At 37.7% G+C, this 14,479-nt stretch overlaps 1 protein-coding gene and 1 pseudogene across 4 annotated transcripts in view; both read left to right on the forward strand.

Annotated features, from left to right (window-relative positions):
* The window catches only part of EDA (ectodysplasin A), a 511,214-nt gene that overhangs the window by 482,610 nt on the left and 14,125 nt on the right, over positions 1 to 14,479 (forward strand). The gene's annotated exons all lie outside the window — the stretch shown is intronic.
* LOC142434425 (mitochondrial import inner membrane translocase subunit TIM14 pseudogene) lies at positions 5,509 to 5,900 on the forward strand (annotated as a pseudogene).

Raw genomic sequence — 14,479 nt, forward strand, 5'->3', positions numbered from 1 at the left:
AAAACCTACACCAAATATTTTCCACATTAAAAGAAAAGTTCTCAAAATGAAATTTAACCTACCTTCATAATAGATTTCATCAAAATGTATGCCATTGTGTGCAAAGATCACATACACACAGAGTCTCAAAAGTAAGCTGACAGGCTTCTAAGATCACTGTGTTCATCCTTATGATATAAATTTTATGTTACAACAGTTGGCAACAGCATAGCATCCATGAAACAGCTCAGCATGAAACAAAGTAAAACATACATACAAAAGTAGCTACATTTTTTTTCATTTTTAATCGTTTTATTAGGGGCTCATACAACTCTTATCACAATCCATACATGCATCAATTGTGTAAAGCACATCTGTACATTCATTGTCCTCATCATTCTCAAAACATTTATTCTCCACTTAAGCCCTTGGCATCAGGTCCTCATTTTTCCCCTCCCTCCCCACTACCCCTCCCTCATGAACCCTTGATAATTTATAAATTATTATTTTGTCATATCTTGCCCTGTCCGACGTCTCCCTTCACCCACTTTTCTCTTGTCCGTCCCCCAGGGAGGAGATCACATGTAGATCCTTGTAATCGGTTCCCTCTTTCCAACCCACTCTCCCTCTACCCTCCCAGTAGCGCCACTCACACCGCTGGCCCTGAAGGTACCATTCACCCTGGATTCCCTGTGTTTCCAGTTCCTATCTGTACCAGTGTACATCCTCTGGTCTAGCCAGACTTGCAAGGTAGAATTCGGATCATGATAGTGGAGGGGGGACATTTAGGAATAGAGGAAAGTTGTATTTTTCATTGGTGCTACATCACAACTTGACTGGCTCATCTCCTCCCCTAGACCCCTCTGAAAGGGGATCTCCAGTGGCCAACAAATGGGCTTTGGGTCTCCACTCTGCACATGTAGCTATATTATTTTAAGCTGCTTCTATTGGGCTAAAATATCTTAAAATTATTGAAAATTTCCTTCAAATGTGGTCACTGATTTTCTAAGATTTTTTTGCACTCACATGCCACTATCAACAGCATGAGTAGAGGTTTAGCCTAATCTTTAAGGATCTTCCCATTGCATTTGTCAACAACACATGTTTTATAACAGGTTAGGACCTGCTGCCTGTTGTATCTTGTCATTTCTTGGATGATCTGGTGTTTCCATTCCAAATAGACACACAAAATCAGAGAGAAGAAACAACAACGAAACTATGCATTTTCAGCCCTCACCCATCTGCATTTTCAACACTCACACAAATAGAATGTCCCAGGGCTCCTTGAAATTATAACCACCCCCATTGAACACAGAAACAGAGCCTTATTTTCCAGATTTTCTCCGGGTCACTACAACCTATGTAAAAAAAAAACCTGGAAAACTGCAAAACCAGACCAAACTGTAAGAGAACACTCAAAAGTGTTTGCAAATAGGACAAACAGAAATGAACAAGCTTCAAAGTCCACAGACAAGAAAACACACAAAAGACGTAATAAAGCTAAATTAATCCACGGAAAGGCCCAAAACACAGGTTCATAAATCCAAGAACACTTACTTCGCAGGTTCCACCAAGGTCCATGAAAATGTGGTGGTGGTGTGGGGGCGGGGGAAGTATACATTCTCTGGCATCAATCCTCAACACCTGTGGAGATTCTGCCAAGAAATATGGCTTTGAAGCCAAGCCAGACTATGCCATATGGTTCTATGAGGGGAAAGAGACATCAAATTCAAGTATAATTTATAGAGACTCATTTATTAAGTTTTATCCAGGACAAAAAATGAAATAAAGACAAATCATCTAGATGTAGGAGACCATCAGCACAAGGCCATATGGTGTCCCTGCACAACTTATGTTTTAAAAAAGGCAGAACGTCACTAAATGGAGAAAAGATAGCCCCTTTTTAAATGGTGCTAGAAAAACTGGATATCAATTTGCAGAATATCTCATATACCATACACAAAAATGAACTCAAGATAGCCCAAGTCTTAAATGTAAAATCTGAAACTATACCGATCATCAAAGAAAAATAAATACAAACTTAAAGCTCTAATATATGGCATAAAACATAAATTAAAATATACAACTGTCAGAAGACATACATTCCTGGGACCTCCTAAAAAGTTAGACTTATCTACATAAAAATATTGAACCAAAAGAATAACAAGAGAATATTCAAACTGGAGAAAGAAAAATGGTAACAACATATCAAAGAACTAACCTCTAATATTTATATAAAAATTAACATCTCAAAAGATGGAAGAAAATATATCAAGTTTATGGCAATAATAAAAAGCAGTAGGTACAATATTAATCTCTAATAAAATAGACATCAAGGTAAAAGTCTATCATGAAAGATAAAGGAGGGCAATATATAATGATTAAAGGGACAATTGAATAAGAAGACATAATCATGATAAAAATCTATGCCCCTAATGAAGGACCCACAAAAGGCATTAATTAAACTCTTATAGAGTTAAAGAGAAATAGACAGTACTACAATAATATAATAAGAGACTTCAATACACCACTGTCCAGGAAGGACAGAACAACTGGAAAGAAACTCAGTGAAGACACAGAAGAATAAAACAACACACACAATAAATCAAACTTACCTCTTAGACAAATACAGAACACTCTACCACACAACAACACAGTGTACATGGAATATTCTCCAGAATAGGCCAGATTTTAGGATACAGAGTACGCCCTAATAAATAAAAACTTAAAGCTATTACAAATCATTTTCTCAAATCATAACATTGTAAAATCATAAATTAACAAGAGAAAGAGCAAAGGAAGAGATTAAGCACATAGATATTGAGTAACACTCTGCTTAAAAGCTATTGGATAATTGAGGAAATAGGAACAAAATTTAATAATTCCTTAAAACAAACAAGAATGAAAACACAACAGGCCAAAATATTTGGGACACAGCACAGTTACTACTGAGAGGGCAATTTATAGCAGTAAACCCACACCAAAAAAGAATAAAGAACCAAAATCAGTGCCTTAACCCAGCATCTTTAGCAATTTGAACAAGGACAGCCACCAGAAATAATAAAGACTAGAGCAGAAATGAATGAATCAGAAAATATAAAAACAAGACGAAAAAGCCAAGAAGACAAGAAAGTAGTTCTTTGAAAGGATTAACAAAACTAATAAATGAAAAAGAAGTCAGAAACATCACAAATAAGAAACAAAAGAAGTGACATCGCAATAGAACCAACTGAAATTTTAAAAGACATAATATTTCACAATATTATGAAAGACTGTCCTCAAATAAATTTTAAAAACTCAAAGAAATGAGCAAGTTCCTAAAATTTTTAACTTCCTAAATTAACACAAACTGGTGTAGGAAACCTCAACAGACCCATAGCAGAAGACAAAATAGATACGATGATTTTTAAAAACTTCCAACAGCAACAAAAAAATTACAGGACCAGATCTCTTCACAGGGGAAGTCTCCCAAGCATCCAGAGAAGAGTTAATGCCAATTCTTCTCAAATTATTCCAGAATACAGAAAAGGACTGTAACACCTGAAATTATTTTATGAAGTGGGTATAACCTGATTCCAAAACCATACAAAGACATTACCAGAAGAGAAAAGGACAGACTAATCCCTTACAAACAGATGCAAAAAATTCAAAAAAAATCCTACCCAATAAAATGCAGCAAAATATTACAAATATATCATATTCAAGTGTGATTCATACTAAGTATGCAAGGATGGCTCAACATTAGAAAATAATCAATATAATCCACCATAAATAAAACAAAGGGAAAGAACTACATGACCATATCAATTGATATAGAGAAGGCATTTGACAAAATCCATCATCCATTCCTGATAAAAACACCCAACAAAATAAGAATAGGAGGGAAATTCTCAGCATAATAGTGGCCATATACACAAAACTAATGGTGAGTATCTCACTTGATAGGGAGAAAATGAAAGCATTCCCTTTGTAAACAGAAATCAGACAAAGATGTCTTATTGTGCCACTTTTATTCATGCTTGTGCTGGAAATTAGCAAGAGATTTTAGATAACAACAAAGCAAAGGCATCTAACTTCACAAAGAAGAATTAAAACTCTCTGTTTGCAAGTAATATTATTCTGTATATGGAAAAATCCAAAACAACAAGAAAATTGTTGGAAATAATTGACAACATGGCAGGGTAATAGATTAACATACAAAAATCAACCAGATTCCTGTAAACTAATGGAGATGTAAAAAGAAAATAATAATGTAAAAAGAAAAAGAAAATAATATCATTTAAAATGTCCAAACAAAAGATGAAATATTTAGGAACAAATTCAACCAGAGAAACAAAAGACTTGTTCAAAGAAAACTACACAACACTACAAGAAACCAAAAGAGACCTACATATGGAAGATTGTTCCATGTACATGGATAGGAGGACTTAATATAAAAAATGTCGATACTACCCAAAGCAATCTGTAAATATAATGCAATTCTGATCCAGATCTCAGCATTATTCTTTAAAGAGATGGAAAAGCTAATCGCGAGCTTTACATAGAAAGAAAGAAGTCCAGCATAGTCCAAAATAAAAATTTAAGAACAAAGTAGATGACCCTCTCATTTCTGAACCTCAAAACCTACTATATTGCCATGGTAGGTCAAAATAGTCTGGTACCGGTATTGGAACGAAATAGAGAACTCAAAAATAAATCCATCTACCTACAGACAACTGATCTTTGAAAAAGGGCCAAAATATATTAAAGAAGAGAGACTCTCTTCAACGAATGGTGCTGGCAAAATTGGATTTTCCTTTGCAGATGAATAAAACAGGACCCATACTTCACTCCATATACAAAAATGAACTAAATATAGATTAAAGACTTAAATGTAAACCCTAGAATTATAAAGGTCATCAATTAAAAAACAGAAACAAATGTAAGGGCCTTACTATATAGCATAAGCACATCATCAAACATAATGAAAAACACACACAGCAGACCTCAAAATAGATGACTCAGACATCTTAAAAGACTTCATCAAATATGTAAAAAGAGAAAAATGAGTAAAAAGGGGGAAATGTTGGAAATCATATATGGGATGAGGGATTATTCTAACATCTATAGAAAGCAATGACACTTCAACAAAACAGATGAATAATCCTGTTTAAAAATTGGCAGAGGACATAAACAGTTCATCAAAGATGTCCAAGGAGCCAACAGACTTATGAATCACTACCCATTGGATAGATGCAAATCAAAACAAAAATGAGATACCACCTCACACTGGCATGGATAGCAAATTTTTTTTAAAAAACTGAAAATAACAAGTGCTGGAGAAGGTGTGGTGAGATTGGAACCCTCTTGCACTGCTCTACATGGAAAACTGTGCAAGCACTATGGAATGCAGTATGAGTATGGTGTTTCCTTAAACTAGGAATCGTAATGCCGTTTGACCCAGAAATCCTTTTACCCAGTAGATACCCTAAAGAAATAAGAAGCAGATGAGCCGCGCGCCCAGCGGGGGCAGCGCAGCCGACGCGGAGCCATGGCCAGCACTGTGGTGGCAGTTGGACTGACCATAGCTGCTGCAGGATTTGCAGGCCGTTATGTTTTGCAAGTCATGAAGCATGTGGAGCCTCAAGTAAAACAAGTTTTTCAAAGTCTACCAAAATCTGCCTTCCGCGGTGGCTATTGTCGAGGTGGATTTGAACCCAAAATGACGAAATGGGAGGCAGCATTAATTCTGGGTGTAAGTCCTACTGCCATTAAAGGAAAAATAAGAGATGCTCATCGACGAATTATGCTCTTAAATCACCCAGATAAGGGAGGATCTCCGTACATAGCAGCCAAAATCAACGAAGCTAAAGATTTTCTAGAAGGCCAAGCTAAAAAATGAAGTAAATGTATGATGAATTTTGAAGTACCTATTAGTTTATATGAGTCTGACTTTTTATAATAAAATGTCTCAAAGCTTTGGTTTAAAAAATAAGAAACAAAGCATGAGCAGACAAGCATACCCATGTTCATGACATAATAGCCAGAAGATGTAAACAACATAAATGTCTACCCATGGAAGAATGGATAAATGAATTTTTGCATATAGACATGATGGAACACTATACAATGCTAAAGAGTAATGATGAAAATGTGAAACATCTCATATCAAAGGCACTTAAATGGAAAAAAGACTAATAATAAATCTGTGAAATACACCTCACAACATGGAACCTGGAGGACATTATGCTGAGTGAAAGTAGTCAATCACCAAAGGATAAATGTTGTATGAGAGCACTATTTTCAAAAGTCAAGAAAAAGTTTTCACACTAAAAAAACAGTCTTTGATCATTACAAGGGTTGGGAGGGGAAAGCAGGGGAAATGACTAACATATTAACTTGGGTGAGAGGAAAGGCAATATACAATAAAGAGAGGTCAATAAAATAGGATGGATGCAGAGGAATACACTGGGAGAAGTGCAAAAGTTTAAGGCAAAGAACTAAATACTCTTATGTATACAACCCTGCAATCATGGTGATATACAAGTACATGCATGGATGGTAGATGCAGTTATGAGAGGGAGACTGGGAGTATACCCTACAGATATATATAGTTTTGACAGAGTATATTTTTCCACATATGTATTTGCCTTTACTACAACTATATTCATGAGCAGTGGAGCATGTACCAAAGTTATGAAAATGTCTTCTTGTTGGTAGGTGCCATCAAGTCAGTTCCAACTCATAGTGACCTGATGTACAACAGACCAAAGCACTGCCTGGTCCTGTGCCATCCTCACAATTGTTCTTATGTTTGAGCCCATTGTTACAGCCACTGTGTTAATCCATCTTGTTGAGAGTCTTCCTCTTGTTCACTGCCCCACTACTTCTTGGACATAACCAAACATCTTGGAAAATTGAGTCAACCGGCCTGAAGATTCAGTAACATAGTCTTGGAGAACACCAATGTCAATTTGCATAACATATTCCGGAAAGGGTTTCACATTCTACTTTGGTAAGTAGCAACTTTGGTTTTAACAGGTCACAAATAGCCATGTAAGGTATAAACTTTCATCTCTCCCTATCTGGAGGGAAAAAGAGCAAGGAAAACCAAAGACACCTAGGACAACTAGTCCAATGCACCATGTGAACATCATTCTCCATGACCTTGAGAACACCAGAAGTAAATGGTAGTCAGCTATCATTATCAACTGCTCTGAAATGGATCTCATTCAAAGGACCTGGATAGAATGGGAGAACATTGTGGAACAAAACTCACAAGGATCGCAAAGAACAAGCTTACTGGTTAGATAGAGAATGATGGCACGCTCAAGACGATAACTCTTAATTATTTTTCAGGTCTGCAAATGAATTCAATAACATGGCTCAATGTTCAGTCAAACAATAGACAGGTCTGTAAGGAAAGTTATAACACTAGGGAAGTATGCACTTCATAGAATAATCAACCATATGTGATCAGAAGGGCAGCATGTGCACAAGTAAAAATTTAGAAAGTAGGAAAGATTAGGAAAGAAGGAAGAATGTAAATATACAACACAGGGAGGAATTAAAATAAGTCTTGTTACTTTAATAGGGTTTGCAATCAACAACATGAGACAAAATATGCAGGTATGGTTGAATGGAAAACCTACTTGCTCTGTAAACTTTCACTCAGTCTAACCTACAATAAAAAGTTTAATAGAGAGAGAAAGCTCATTGCTATTGCATTGATTCCAACTCATAATGACCCTACAGGATAGAGTATAATTGGTCCCTGTATAGAGTATAATTGTGATCGATTCCCTCTTTCTCCCCCATCTTCCCCTTCCCCTCCTGGTATCTCTGGTCTCATTATTGGTCTCGAGTGGTTTATCTGTCCTGGATTCCTGTATTGTGGGTTCTTATCTGTAGCAGTGTATAGGTTCAACCCTGTAAGTCTTTACAGAAGCAGACTTTCACATCTTTCTCCTGAAGAGCAGGTAATGAGTTCAAACTGCCAACACTTATTATGATGAACCAATTATGAAACCATTTTAATACCTATTAGCTTCAGGGTTCTAAGCGGAGAGGAAGATAAAGTGAAACTAATATTTTTTCACTAAAATGCTTTAATTGAAATGATCTCATTAACCCTGGAGACACAGTGTGGGAATTGTGCCTGATCTGACCCCATCACACTGGGGGAAACACTAAGGGCATGCAACAGAGCAGCAGGGGGAGCAGAACAATGAAGACCCTGAGGAATACCAAAAATAGGCTTTGGGGACAGTGTGTGGCACCCCATCAGACTCGGCTGGAAAACACTCCTAAAGGTCAACAAACAGACCTGGAACTATTCATAGGATTTTCCTTTTTTGTCATTGTTTCCTTTGGTTTTGTTTTTGTTTCTTTGTTTTTGTTGGTTTTGTCTTCCTTTGTTGTTTTGTTTGACTTTGCCTTGTTTTTGTGCTTTTTAATGTCTCTGCATGTCTATCTAGATAAGATAGGTGGGTAAACAATTTGGAGGATAAAAAAATGGGACCGATGGTTTCAGGGGGACATGGGAAAAGAGGAGGTGAGAGAAAGGAAGGACGGTCAACCAACCCAGGGACAAGGGAACAACAAGTGAATTAAAATCGATGGAGGGAAGGGTGTAGGCTATCTAGTGAGGTTTAATCAAGGGCAATGTAACAACGAGGAATTACTGAAACCCAAATGAAGGCCAAACATGATAGTGGGATAACAGGAAAGTAAAAGGAAATAGAAAAAAGAACTAGGAGCCAAAGGACATTTATAGAGATCTAAATACAGGTATGTGCATATGTAAACATATTTATATATAACAATAGGCAAATAAGTCGTTGTACTTATATTTATATGTTAAGTATTAAGATAGCAAATGGACACTGGGCCTCATTGCAAGTACTCCCTCAATGCAAGAACACTTTGTTCTAATAATTTAGCAGTCTGTGATGCTCACTTTCCCGACCCGATCGCTGAAGACAAAATGGGTGCATAAGCGAATATGGTGAAGAAAGCTGATGGTGCTCAGCTATCAAAAGACATAGCATCTGGGGTCTTAAAGGCTTGGAGATAAACAAGCAGCCATCTAGCTGAGAAGCAACAAACCCACATGATCATGAGGTGTCGATGGGATCAAGTATCAGGCATCTAAGACCCAGAACAAAATCATACCAACATGAATGGAGCCAGAGGGTAGTAGTGCAGAGTGAAGAGCCAAAGCCAATCTGTAGACATTTTGACATCCGTTTACAGAAAGGTCACAAGGAAGAGACAAGCCAGTATAGCACCGATGAAACATACAACTTTCCTCTAGTTCTTTAATGCTTCCTCCCCCACCCACTATCATGACCTCAATTTTACCTTACAAATCAGATTAGACCAGAACATATACACTGCTATAGATAAGAACCCACAATACAGGAATCCAGGGCAGATAAACCACTGGAGACCAATAATGAGAACAGAGATACCAGGAGGGGAAGGGGAAGATGGAGGGAGAAAGAGGGAACCGATCACAAGGGTCAATATATAACCCCCTCTCAGGGGGATGAACAACTGAAGATATGAAAATGATAAATTATAATTTATCAAGGGTTCATGAAGGAGGGACGGTGGGGGAGGGGGCAAAATGAGGAGCTGACAAAAAGGGCTCAAGTAGAAAGAAAATGCTTTGAAAATGATGATGGCAACATATGTACAAATATGCTTGACAAAAGTATTTAATAAAAAAATGTTTCTGGAGCTTTATTGAGTATATTATGAAACCCCGACAATGCCAAAGAGACTGGCATCAAATTTAGCCCAGTCCTTCTCTGAACACTAGGATACTATGAAGATTTGAGATTCCACAGTACACGTCAGTTTGACTCTTGTGGATTTGTTTCAATTTTCTTCAATTTTATCTTGAAATTACATATGAGCGACTGATGTTCTGCTCTACAGTCAGCCCATGGCCTGGTTTTAGCTGCTGTTCTTTTGTTTCTGCAGCCTCTCTTCCCACAAATGTAGTTAGTGTGCATAATCAACTTCCGTGTTGTTTAAAAAAGGTATTTGCTGTGAACAAGTCATTGGTTTTCAAAACTCTATCATGCAATATCCAGCTTCATTTCTATCACCAAGTCCCCTTTGTTTCCAACTTTAACATTCAAATCGCCAGTAATTACCAATGCTTCCTGATTGCATGTTTGATCAATTTCCAACTAAAGATATTGGTAGAATTCCTCAATTTCTTCATCACTATCTTTTGTGATTGGTGCATAAATTTTTTTTAAAAATTTATTAGGGGCTCATACAACTCTCATCACAATCCATACATATACATACATCAATTGTATAAAGCACATCTGTACATTCTTTGCCCTACCCAATCTTTTTTTTTCTTTTTTTTCCCTTTCTTTTTTTACATTGGTGCATAAATTTGTATAATGGTTGTATTGATTGGATTTCCTTGAACACACATAGATATAATCCTACCATAGACAGCATTGTACTTCATGATGGATTTTGTAACGTCCTTTTGATCATGAATGCCATGCCATTCTTCTTGATTGCATTATTCCCAGCATAGTAAAGAGTATGATTTTCTGATTCAAACTGGCCAATACCCAGTCTATTCAGCTCACTAATGCCTAGGATGCCGATGTTTATGCATTCTATTTCACTTTTGACGATTTCCAATTTTCCTAGATTTGTGCTTCACAATTCAAATTCTGATCATTAGCCAATTTTTGTAGCTGGTTTTCCTTACTTTCAGTCCTGCCCCACAAGTAAATGAAGATCCCAAAGACTCTATTCCCATAGGCTTTACCTGACTCACACCATCATGTTTGACTCCACGAGATCAGCACCCCCTCAGTGACATTCTGAGTGTTCTAACCCAAGGGGCCCATCCTCTGGCACTGTCTCTGAACATCTCCTGCTTCCACTCATTAGGCATTTACTATTTGACAATGTTTTGAAGCTGTGCAGAAGCTTTCGGCGACTCCTTTCTCTGAAGTGGGAAGCTGCGTCCTTCTTCATTGTCTGTTCTTAGTCTGGAAGCTCCACTTTTGTGCACGTGCGTGGTGTGTGTGTGTGTGTGTGTGTGTGTGTGTGTGTGTGTGTTTTCTCTCCAGCAATTTGGGCTAGCTAAAAGGTTAGAAAAATGGTCCTTTCATAAAATTTAGCTGTGAAAGGAATATACATATTCTTTCATCCAACACTATAGTACTAAATCTTTGAGACTTGGCATCATGGAGTGTCCTGTTAAAGTAATCTGGAGAAGGAAGCCAATACTCTAAAAGTCATCCTCTTGGTTCAGTGGTGAGTTAGTGCATGCTCCTCTCTAGGTCCAAGTTGTGGTAAGTATGCAAGTTTGAGAAGCACAGTTGCCTAAATCTGGTTACTGAGATGCATAGAGGACTAATTCCAGTATTGGATCATGTCAGGAGCTTTTTGCCAAATACCTTCTAACATTTTCAGAAGTGGACATTCTCTGTTTATACTGCAACCATTATTCTCTGTGACTGAACGAGTTCTGGCTGCAATTCTCCCAAACTCGTATTTGCAAACACAAGAGGTTCACATTCTTGAAGCTGAAGTTATTCTACCCACAGAACATCCTATAACTTGAAATCACAACTTGAAAATGCTAGGACACAGGACAGCCTATAATAGGCACCATTTTCTGTGTCTGCCCCACCAATAGAATAATTAGGTAAAAGCAAAGTTTGCAATCAAGCTAAATATATTTCCTGATTGTTGGAGTTACATCAGCCCTCTTTATGGAACCTCAGTCTTGGAAAGAAACAGTGGGATCATTGAGGCCAAACTCCTCATTTCACAGATGGAGAACCTAAGGCTCTAGGAAAGGAAAAGATTTACCCGAAGCGCCTTCATTGTACTGCTGCAGATAACTTACATCCTTATCTCTTGACTACAGAGTCCTTGTTCTTTCCACTACAGTGGATGTCACTGAAAGTCGGGTACTAAATAAGGCTGAATTTAAAGCTGTCCAAATCGGAAGGGATATGGTTCAGCATCTTGAACTGAACTAGATTTAGAAACTGGGCAGATCTAATCTGCTTCTGTTAAGTGCAAACAGAACTCTAAATCTTGTTCCTTAAGGTCTTTAAGACTACAAGGAGAGGGCATTCCTGGAAGAGATGAACTCTAGATATCCTTTCCTTCCTCACTGGGGAAGGGATCCCACAACGACCCAGTTGTTTCATCTGAAGTGCATATGTGGTTAAATGTGGAGAACTTAATTGTTGAGTGGTGTTGTCCTGATAATTTGGTTTCTCAGACATGAGGCATTATTACTGAAGGATGACTTGGTAAGTTAGGAGAGCATTCTCCTGCCAAAGCATCTGGGGAGCAGAGAATCTGAGTTAGTAGAAGGCTTTAAAGTCAGACTTCAGATAGTTGTATTTAAAAGCAAGAAAATATCACAGATTAAGGCACTGTGATGGAATCTGGTAAAAGGTTTACTTGAACTTCCAAAGAATTCAAAAGAAATGATGAAGAGAAGAAGATACTCACATATGACAACTTACTGTGCTTCAGTAGGGCTACCCACAGCAGAAGTAGCAAACAGGGGGAGCTGGAGGTTTTTGTTGAAGACCGCGGTTATGGCTCAATTAAACATAATTAAATCCTAGTAGGCGGAGCTGGAATATAGGAATAGGATAGCTAAAATAATTCTGGAAGGATGGTGAAAAAGAAAGAGGAGGTGTTGGTGACTTGATTAATAATGCATTTAAGAATAGCATCTCTGGGGGGGTGGATTCTCTAACCTACAAAAAAGGAGATTGATACAGTAACTTCGTTTCCTTAAGTATTTGAGGGTTATTTTGTATATTATGGTAACTATACTTATTTATCTTTAAAAAGAATAGAATAAGGGCTTAAGCTGACATAGGAGAGATTTCAGTGAAGACTGATAAACATTGGAATGTTACCAAGGAAGTTTGCAGAATTTCCTATCCCAGAGGTCTTTAAAAATTGGCTTTAGAGAAGATAGTTGATAAAACAAAACTTGCTGGTTCCTCCACTCTCTACTTCCTTCTACTCTGCCTCTCCTTCTTCTAGGTATCTGTTTCTGTGTCCATCTGAACACTACTCCTTACCCAAACTTCTTCCAGTTCTTCATTCTCAACTAGCACAAACCTTAACATTAGCTTCCTATACATCCTGACCCCTTTAGAAATCTTCTCAGAGTTGATGAGAAAAGAGCCTTCAGGAATATTGTTCCTAAGGCCAGGCTACCCTTCTTTCTCTTGTTAGCCACATCAAGTCTACCAACTAGACAATAAAAACCCCACTCTTCAACAATAGCCCAATTTTTTAAAACAATGACCCAAAACATCTATCTACTTGGTAGTTCTCATTCTTTTGCTCAGCTGAAATGTAACCTACTTTTTGAGGCCTTCCTGTCCTCCTCAGCACTTTTCCCTGACTATAATTTAGCATTTATACTATATTGTGATAATGTCTGTTTCCCACACTAACCTCTCAGTTCCTTGAGGGCTATATATTTCTACATCCGAAAACCTAGCTAAGTGTGGCAGTTACATAATCTGTCAACTTGAGAAAGGGGTGGAGTCTAGCCTGTCAATTAGGTCGCAACTTGATGACCTAATTTGGAACCACGAAGGCGATAAATAGCTCACTGGAGGCCAGACACACTCTTTACTTCGTCTTCCTGCTGACAAGATACATGGAGCTACAGTGATGGATCCAAAGCCATGGAGCTGGAGGAGACGCATGCAGACCCACACCAGTGCTGAGATACTTCCAAGGCCACTGGATCCAAAAGACTTCCCACACACTAGTCTGTGATCTTGTATTAAGCATTATTGCCTGTGTTGCATGAGTCTGAAGAGGAATTTATAGACTGGTATCAGACATGTGGGCTAATATCAGACTTATGAACTGGATCTGGACTGGGCTGGGTTGTTTTCTCAATGCACAATTGCTCTTTTATATAAAGATCTTTCTTATACACATATGAGCGTCTCTGGATTTCTTTCTCTAGTCAACCCAGACTAGCACACTCAGTAAATGTCTATTGAGTGAAAGAGGATAGAAAGGTATAAGTGTGTATGTGTATGTATCAAGTGTGCTGTTCTTTAATAGCAGGAACTCCCAGTAGGCAGACATTGAGAATCTATAGAACCCCTGACAGTATACTCTTAGTAGTAAAGAACTGCAAATTTAACCTTGAATCTTTTAAAACCTTTTATTGTGAATTAGGTTATGTTTTACAGAGCAGATCAACAGTTTCGCATTCAACAGTTCATACATAGTTTGTTTCAATCCATCCAGTACAATCCCCTCAATGGACCATTACTTATCCCACTTCCTCCTTGTGTTTTCTGTTTCCATTCCTCCTCCTTTCCTAACTTTCTGTACTTTGTCTTTAGGTAAACCCTGCCGTTTTTATCTTAAATGGTCAATTATTCTATCAGGCTTGTATTCCATTCCAGACCTGAAGAGTGACTAAGGGCCATACTGTTGGAGGTTCCACCAGTCTCTATTT

This window comes from Tenrec ecaudatus, chromosome X (genome assembly GCF_050624435.1).
Source record: "Tenrec ecaudatus isolate mTenEca1 chromosome X, mTenEca1.hap1, whole genome shotgun sequence".
In the NCBI taxonomy this organism is placed as follows: domain Eukaryota; kingdom Metazoa; phylum Chordata; class Mammalia; order Afrosoricida; family Tenrecidae; genus Tenrec; species Tenrec ecaudatus.